This window comes from Bison bison, unplaced genomic scaffold (genome assembly GCF_000754665.1).
Source record: "Bison bison bison isolate TAMUID 2011002044 unplaced genomic scaffold, Bison_UMD1.0 scf7180017864335, whole genome shotgun sequence".
In the NCBI taxonomy this organism is placed as follows: Eukaryota; Metazoa; Chordata; class Mammalia; order Artiodactyla; family Bovidae; genus Bison; species Bison bison.
The window spans coordinates 922,100-930,920 of NW_011494907.1; the positions used below are offsets into that span (position 1 = coordinate 922,100).

General features: G+C 39.6%; 1 long non-coding RNA gene across 1 annotated transcript in view; it reads right to left on the minus strand.

Annotated features, from left to right (window-relative positions):
- The window catches only part of LOC104998740, an 18,033-nt gene extending 9,467 nt beyond the window's left edge, over positions 1-8,566 (minus strand). Inside the window, exons 1-2 of the long non-coding RNA XR_826501.1 lie at positions 8,487-8,566; positions 5,517-5,583 (exon numbers count right to left, since the gene is read on the minus strand). This is a non-coding gene — a long non-coding RNA (uncharacterized LOC104998740). The remainder of the gene's footprint in view (positions 1-5,516; positions 5,584-8,486) is intronic.
- Between the last annotated feature and the right edge of the window lie 255 nt (positions 8,567-8,821).

Consider the following 8,821-nt stretch of genomic DNA (forward strand, 5'->3'; position numbering starts at 1 on the left):
TTTGGAGGAGTAGATTATCCTTGAAACTTAGTTTCAAGAAGAGGTACCTGGGGTTATCCTCAGCGAAGGCACTGGCAAGATTTTGTTCAGTTTAGACACTCAGGGGTTTTATTCTCAGTTGAAAGTCTGGGAAGATTTTGCTCAGTTGCAAGAACACTGAGTAGGGTTGGATTGCCTATGTTTTTCCTTGAATTGCCTATCATAATAGAATCTGTCAGAATAAACCCAAAATCTCATGAGAGTTTTCAGCTCTGAAGAAGGGGACATCTCTTGGCTGGCAATGGCTTTCTCAGGCAACTAATAAACTTACAGGAGTGGTGGAGGCAAAGACATCATGCCATGTAGCTGTCTCTATAGGAAAATCCATTCATTTTAATTAAAGCTTGCTCTGCTGGGGACATGAGCGCCCATGGTAGTCTTATACCACCAGAGAGAAAACCTGAGACATGGTAAGAGGAGCTGAAACTACTCTGGAGCAAACCCTGGAGGAGTTAAGGTCACAAGCGGTACACTGGCCCATCACCTGATTCAAGCAACTGTTTGAATCTGCTCTTTGGAACTCAGGGAAGAGTCAAGAAGGCTGAAGGAAGCTTATTTCCTACAAACAAGAAAGGGACAGGGAAAGGATTTGTACCCAAAGGGCCCTACAAGGTCCTGCTTAGTTTCAAAACTGCTGGAAAGGGTCTCTCGGCCAGAATTCACTTCATAGCCTCCTTAATCAAGAACAAATGCCAATCTTAAAGTCTTTTCCATGACTGCTGCTAAGTCGCTTCAGTTGTGTCCGACTCTGTGTGACCCCATAGATGGCAGCCCACAAGGCTCCTGTCCCTGGGATTCTCCAGGCGAGAACACTGGAGTGGATTGCCATTTCCTTCTCCAGTGCATGAAAGTGAAAAGTGAAAGTGAAGTCGCTCAGTCGTGTCCAACTCTTAGTGACCCCCTGAACTGCAGCCTACCAGGCTCCTCTGCCCATGGGATTTTTCCAGGCAAGAGTACTGGAGTGGGTTGCCAGTGCCTTCTCCACTTTTCCATGACTAGTGAAGCCTTATTCATCTGAGCATGCAACTTTAATGTATTTCAACTGTTATTTATAAAGTAGTAAGTGTACATTGTGAGAGTTGGACTGTGAAGAAAGCTGAGCACTGAAGAATTGATGCTTTTGAACTGTGGTGTTGGAGAAGACTCTTGAGAGTCCCTTGGGCTGCAAGGAGATCCAACCAGTCCATTCTAAAGGAGATCAGTCCTGGGTGTTCTTTGGAAGGAGTGATGCTAAAGCTGAAACTCCAGTACTTTGGCCACCTCATGCGAAGAGTGGACTCATTGGAAAAGACTGATGCTGGGAGGGATTGGGGGCAGGAGGAGAAGGGGACGACAGAGGATGAGATGGCTAGATGGCATCGCTGACTCGATGGACGTGAGTCTGGGTGAACTCTGGGAGTTGGTAATGGACAGGGAGGCCTGGCGTGCTGCGATTCATGGGTTTGCAAAGAGTCGGACACGACTGAGCAACTGAACTGAAATGTACATTGTAATATCTGATTCATAACTAAGTTTTTAAACTGAAGCTATGAAAGCCCTAGTTTTCTCTCTGTACACATTGCACATATGAGACATCTCTACCTCTGGAAAATATTATCAAAATTAAACTTATAAAAGAGCTCTGTTTAGTTTAAAGTGCTTATGAACTAAATATTTCTAAATATGAAAAAGCAGGCTAGAATGAATTTTAGGTTCAAACAATCTAGAAAGTATTCAGTATTAAATTAACATCTGGCATCAAGCTTAAGATTGATGGTTTAATCAATAAAGACTTGTCTTTTATTTTACCTAGGTTTAATGCAGGTCAATACATTTATTTCTGTTACAGAGTTTGTCAACAATAAAAATTAACTTGGTATGATGAAATTCTTATAAATACACTATAAGGGAGACAAGATAAGCTTTGGGGGTAAACTCTTTAGAAATAATTATGCTTTAGGAATGTCTGCTTGAAAATAATCTCTCCATATGACTTGGTAAGTTGAAGAATTGTGCTAAATTAAGTTAAACAGTAGAAGCTTATTGAAGAGCTAGGTCATTCCCAAGTAAGATACTGAAACATCCTCTTCGCTTTACAGAGAAGCTAAAGATATTTAGAACTATTCATATATATGTTTGGTGCCACACTGAGATATTTTTATAAGAAAGCACATGTTTTTAGAAATTATTATATTTGTTTGCCATGCCAAACAGAACACTAAGGTAGTTCATAATTGCTTACTTGGAAAGTAAGATGAGTGTTGTGAACAAAAGAAGGTACGAAAGATGGAATTGTGTTTTTTTAAGGGAAAAGAAAATAATTTTGTCCCAAAGTTGGTTCTTTCTAGATGGGGAAAAAATAGGGGACAAAATAATAAGCATACAGAAAGTTGGTGGAAAATAAGCCTGAGAAATGAGTTTTGTGCATGGTCAGGACTGGTTGAATTTAGATTGAATTTAGTAAGGTAGATGGATTTTGTTGTTAAAAGTAAGCTGGTGTAAGACTGGAGTTTCATTTTCTCTCTGTTAGGAGAATAAAGTTTTCTTGGAGTGTGGCATTGGTAACAGATTGTGTGAGTTTCTGTGCCTTTAAGTGATCTGTTTTTACTTTTGAAATCTTTTGTCAACTTTGGTTACGTGGTCACTGTGGTCCTATTTGACCAAGTGTTTTAAAACTTTTTTTGTTATTTTTGACAAACTTCCTATCAAGTTTTATTTAACATCTCCAGCTAACTTTAAAAGGCTTCAGAGGACCCCTATGGCATCTCAGAGAAGAATATCAGACTAATTAGGCTTATGGTATGTTAAATTACTTGAGAAACGTTGTCAACTGATTAGAGACGAACCTTAGGTTATATTCTGTGGATAAATGTCATTAATACAGATATCCTAAAATATATATGAATTCCTAAAAATCTGATATACCCTGGTATAATATTGATCATAAATTCTAGTTTTTAATCTTAAAATCTTATATGTCACAGCAATATCCAAGTTTCTTGTCAATTGCATTATAATTTGATCTTTAACCAAGCCTTTTTAAGTCTTGCTACTTAAAGCCAATCATTGTTTTACTTTGATGCTTCTATAAAAATGAAGGTCTTCAAGAAAATTCATAGAAAGGCTTTTTGACAAATAGAAGTTTCTGATCACTTTTAGATCATATCACTGAGCTGGGTAAGAAGTTACAAAATTCTAATGGAAAACCTGAAGATTTCACCCAGATCATCAGGAATTAATTAACTGATAAATATAATTTGTGATATTATGACTTTTTGGGGAAATATACTCTTAATTTTTGTTTTCTTAAAAAAAAAAAAACATGCTTTTATGCTATGGCCCTCAACAAGTTAACAAAGTACACTTCTGTAAACGAACATGAAACATCTTTTTCTCTCTACCTGATCCTTCTAGGATTTGGCTTCTCCAGTTAGATCTTCTGTGGACTTGATGATTTACTGCAACCAGATTACAACTATTTATACTAATCATTGTTTTAATTTGTTCTCCTTTGTTTCCAAATGGTTTATGCTTTGTATCTATCTCTGCTGTACTATGACTTTATTAATGTTACTAGCTGTATTGCCTATTGTCTAATTTGTAAGATTGCCTCTTGTATTACCCTGTGTGAAACCAGGTGTCCAACAAAATCAGTGATGGCTAAAAGTCTTGAGTTAGTCCACCATATACACATAACTCTACATAAAATGATTGTAATAGTGCAACTCTAGATATGGGAAGAAGCCACAGGGGAAAACATTTCCTGGATCATAATAGACTAGTAATGCAAGCAATCCAGAGAATTTTAATTATCATCAACAGGACCTAATCCAAAAAAATAACACACTGAGTGACCTATCAACAGAATATCTGTCTGGTCTAGGAATGAGCCATTCCTAGCACTGTGCCACAAAATTGGTCATGAAATGTCTCCGACGGCTGGTCAGATTTTGACCAAGGGGAAGCACTGTGAAGGAAAAATGTTGCCTGCCAGACACTGTGACTCCCACAGTGAGCCCTCAGGATGGAGACAGCGCACTGAGGGGAAGGTGGGGAAGAACAGGAGAGCAGCCCTAGACAGCTAGGTGCTTAGCAAAGGAGTGATTTTAATGAGCCCAGACTCTTGCATCTTCCCATATACAGAAAAGCACTAAATTCATTAATTCGAGGTATCTGGTTTTCCTTAATTATCAGTAATCTTTTGGTATTGTGGCTACCTGATCTTTGTTGCAAAACTCCTATAAATCCTGGTTGCTCCCTTACCTCTTTGGAGCAGCCCTTCAGAGCTACTCTGGGCTTGAAGTCCACACAGAGTCATTGAGTGAGACATAATTCTCAACTTTTGGGCTGTGTCTTTTTTCTTCAGTTGACTTGATGATTTACTGCAACCAGATTACAACTATTTATACTAATCATTGTTTTAATTTGTTCTCCTTTGTTTCCAAATGGTTTATGCTTTGTATCTATCTCTGCTGTACTATGACTTTATTAATGTTACTAGCTGTATTGCCTATTGTCTAATTTGTAAGATTGCCTCTTGTATTACCCTGTGTGAAACCAGGTGTCCAACAAAATCAGTGATGGCTAAAAGTCTTGAGTTAGTCCACCATATACACATAACTCTACATAAAATGATTGTAATAGTGCAACTCTAGATATGGGAAGAAGCCACAGGGGAAAGGCAAGGACGTCAACACATCTGTGTGTAGCTCCAGGTAACACACAGTTCACTTATCCCATAGGATTTTTTCACAGCTAAGTGTTTTAAGCCAGGAATCAGAATAGCAAACCTGGTTTCTTTCCTTTCATTCTTCTCACCAGCCCTCAGGTACAAAAATGGGTAACAGACCACTCAGTATTCTAGATACACTTTAGTCTTGGCTGAGTGATTTAGAATGTTGGTCTAGAAAATCTCCTAAACATCATCTGGTCCCATTTATTTTCCTGTGGTGTGTCCTGGGGCTCATTCAACTCAACAAACCTTTGTACGGATGCGAAGGTCCACAGGTAGTGGGGTAAGAGGACAAAACATAAGGCGGGCTTCTCTCAGCCCAAGCATGCTCAAATGCCTTTTACGTTCTCCAGGGCAAAGATTTAGTGTTATGCTTAAAAACAGATATACTAAACAACTCAGCAGGTAGCTTCTGGAAAAGCAATACTTCAGAATCAGCTTGGGGTTGCTGCAATAATTTGTTCACTCCAGGAAGCCAGGGTGTGAGCTAGATGGAAAAATTGTTTTCTTGTCAAAGCTCAGAAAACCAGGGTACTGCACAATCTGGAGATGCTGTAGCTTATCTTTTTCTTTTAAAGATGATGAGCTTCTAGGGCTAATCCTAGCTCCTTATAATATGTTATTTGGCATAAAGATTTTAAAAGCTTAGCCTGAGCCGTGCTGTGGGACTTGATAGAACTGAGGGAAATCCAACATGCCTTTTACAAACAGTTCCTATGGCTGGCCCATTTAATCAATTGGAAATCTCACCACAGAGGCAACTTACCTTAGTTAATCTTCTTGCTGACTCTCTGTTGGGTCATTTACACTCTCAACCTGACAATTCATGTCAACTGTAACCAGAAGGGAAAACAAAAAGGTTAAATGTTTGTTAAACCCAAGCCTCTTAAATATATTACAATGGCCTGTGAATCGCTACATTTCTGACTTCCTATCTTATACCCCTTTTCAATTTGTTTTCATTCATTCATTCAAGATTTGGGGACCACTCTTGTAGATTTTTACTGGTCAGGGGATGGGGAGGGCAGAATTGCCTCTTTACTAAACTGTAGGAGCTGTTTTCATTTCATACCGGATTTGGGGGTTGACATTACACTCCTTAGGTAAATGCAAAGGCTTTAATAGATGTCTAAGAAAATAAAGGGAAAACAAAGCCAACCAGATCATCCATGCACAGAGAGGTAAGCGGCTCCCTCTGAAACAGCAATGCTAGTAGGCCTGCTGGGTTTGCCAGGTTCTCAATTTTGAAATTCAAAACCGACCCTGAAAACTTGCCAATGCGTGCAGTGGACACCATGAAACGGAAAAGCAAAACATCTAACCAGATCACACAGCAATGATAAAACATGTGCATTTACTTTGCTGTGTGTATTAGTCTATGTACGTATTTGCATACAAATAGCACACATAATTAATGTCTTTGTCCAGAAGGAGCCCAGAACAGGCACAGCAGACACTCTGGAAATTTTCAAGGGTCAGTAGGTTTAATTAGATTGGTATTGCTAAAGCATCAAAGCCCATATTATATACCGAGAGACTTAATATACAGATGAACAATGGCCAGACCATATTTGGCAGTAGAATTCTGACTTCAAAACTTTGCAGCAAGCAGCTCAGAACTTCAGTGACTGCTAGCTTCCCTGTGGTTTGCTCCATGCTCCCAACACAGGGCCAACGGGGGAAAACCAAATCTTCTCAAACCAACCAGCCATTTCTGGTTAACCCATCTGGCTTCCTCTTGCAAACAACCTCCTGTCAAGGGTCTTTGAAATCTTCCCTTTTGTTAGATAGAAGTTCCCCGCTTCCCTCCTGCCTTTGAGTTGGCCAAACGTAATCGATAAGAGCTGACACCCATGCTCTGGATGTGTAACCTGTTCTCATTTGGGTAATCTTCATTTGTTTGAACAAAATCAATCATCCATATCTCTCTTTCTTGAACACAAAAACCTGATTCGGCTAAAACAGTGGCGGGGCTGGATTTCCCATTCCAAAGAGACTTGAAAGAGGGAATGGCTGGTTGGCAGCCCACCCAACTCTCAAGGAGGAAGGTCTTAAAAGCAGGTCTCTCTGTTCCTGCTGCAAACACTCCTTGGTTTCTCACCATGTGTGAGCCCACTCTTTACCCCAGGTGTAAACTGGCCAGATACAGCAAGGGTGCCCATAAAAACGAACACTGTGCACACTTTCCATCCTGGCCCACAGAGTTACTGTAAGGTTGACCATCTCAGTGTGGGCTGTACAGAATAAAATATAGGAGAGTGTTCCTTATCTGTTCCTTCCTCCAACTCAAGGGTCCCTAGTTCTAAAATCTATTAATAAGTGTTAATAGGAAAAGCATCTGATGAGCAATGTTAACTATGTTTTTTTTTATAGCTGAGACTTTGTGCTCAGTAAACTCTATAGTGAGGACTGAACCTTAGGATTTAACACATTTATGCCCCTTTTATTTAGTGAGAATTGCATTACCTTGGTATTTTTCAGAAGATGATTTGTAGAGACCTAGTTAAAAATCATGTTTATAGTGTCACAACCTGGCTGGGAGGGTTTCACTCGGCTGAGTATGACTAACATGGAGTGACTTTAATGGATGAAATCTGGGGTTTAAAAATATTATTTTCCTAGATAACGCATGTGCATGCTCAGTTGCTTCAGTCGTGTCCGACTCTTTGTGGCCCCATGGACTGTAGTCTGCCAGGCTTCTCTGTCCATGGGATCCTCCAGACAAGAATGCTGGAGGGGGCTGCCATGCCCTCTTCCAGGGAAGGGTTAAAAAAATAATCAGTTTGCACTGAGTAGTCAAAGATAGGTTCAAAGATGTTTTGTAGAACATGGGGAATATAGCCAATATTTTGTAATAACTATGAATGGAAAGTAACCCTTAAAATTGGATAATTAAAAAAAATTAAATTAAAAATCAGTTGTTGCAAAAGAGCGTATAATTAAGGGAGTCCACGAAGGTGAGGGCATGCCTATAGCAGGGTGGAATGCATGGTATAGGAAACTGTTTAAAACTACCAAGTAACTTCTAACAGTGGCTGAAATTTTCTCAAGGTCATTATCAACCCAAACTGCAAGATTTTATATATACATGTTGAAAACTGACCAACAATTCTGGCTCTCCTAAGCTCTGTGGGCAAATGGAATTGAATATTTAGAAATCATGTGTGCCTAAATAGCTGTTTTTTCTAATGCAAATGATGATCTCTCAGAGGGTCTCCAGTGTCATTGTGCGGGGGCAAGGTGATAATATTCCTGAGGCTCACAGTCTTTAGATGCCTTCAAAATGAGACATGACCAAAGAAAGGTTTTTGGAAATTGATAAAGTGCTTTTAAAGACTCACTATGTTTCTGGCCAAGCCATGTGATGTGATACAGTGAGGTGGAGTCATGAAATTTTAAGAATAGCCCAGATTCAAGCCAGGCCTCCTCTAAATGCTGAGTAGTTCCATAGAGTTCACCAGCTGGACTTCAGTTCAGTTTAGCCTTGGCATGACCCACTCTTCCCTTGGTGCCATGAAGTAAGAGTAAACTGAAGCACGTGCTTTTTTTTTTTTTTGCTATTTTTTAAAAAAAGGGGCTGTCAATTTTGCCAATTCCCAGTAGAAAGCAGTTTTTGAACTTTACCCTGTTCAAACTGAACATGCTGATTCATAGACCAGCTCCTTTAATCCTAGATTACACAGAGAAAGTGCGCCAGGTTTGTGGTTTCGGTGACTCAAATAGCTCAGAAACTTACCATCAGGACTGGTGGAGCTCTCTGTGTCAACAGAGCCTTCGCTCTTCACGGAAACTCTCGGTGTGTTTCCGCCTTGATCTGAAGAAGACGACAGTCCTTGATTAATAGAGAATTGGAATGTCCTGACTGCCAATTGTTCTGTCATCCTCCACTGCACTCTTAAATTTAAAAATACTCCTGGGATTGAATTTCTTTTGCAGAAGAGGTTAAAGGAGGAAACAGTAGGCTGAGTTGCTTGAATACTTCAGTGCTGTCATAGTCTAAATTCTCTTTAATTTGTGAAATAATCACATACATACATGCACAAGTTCTCAAATTAGAAAGCAGGTAACATG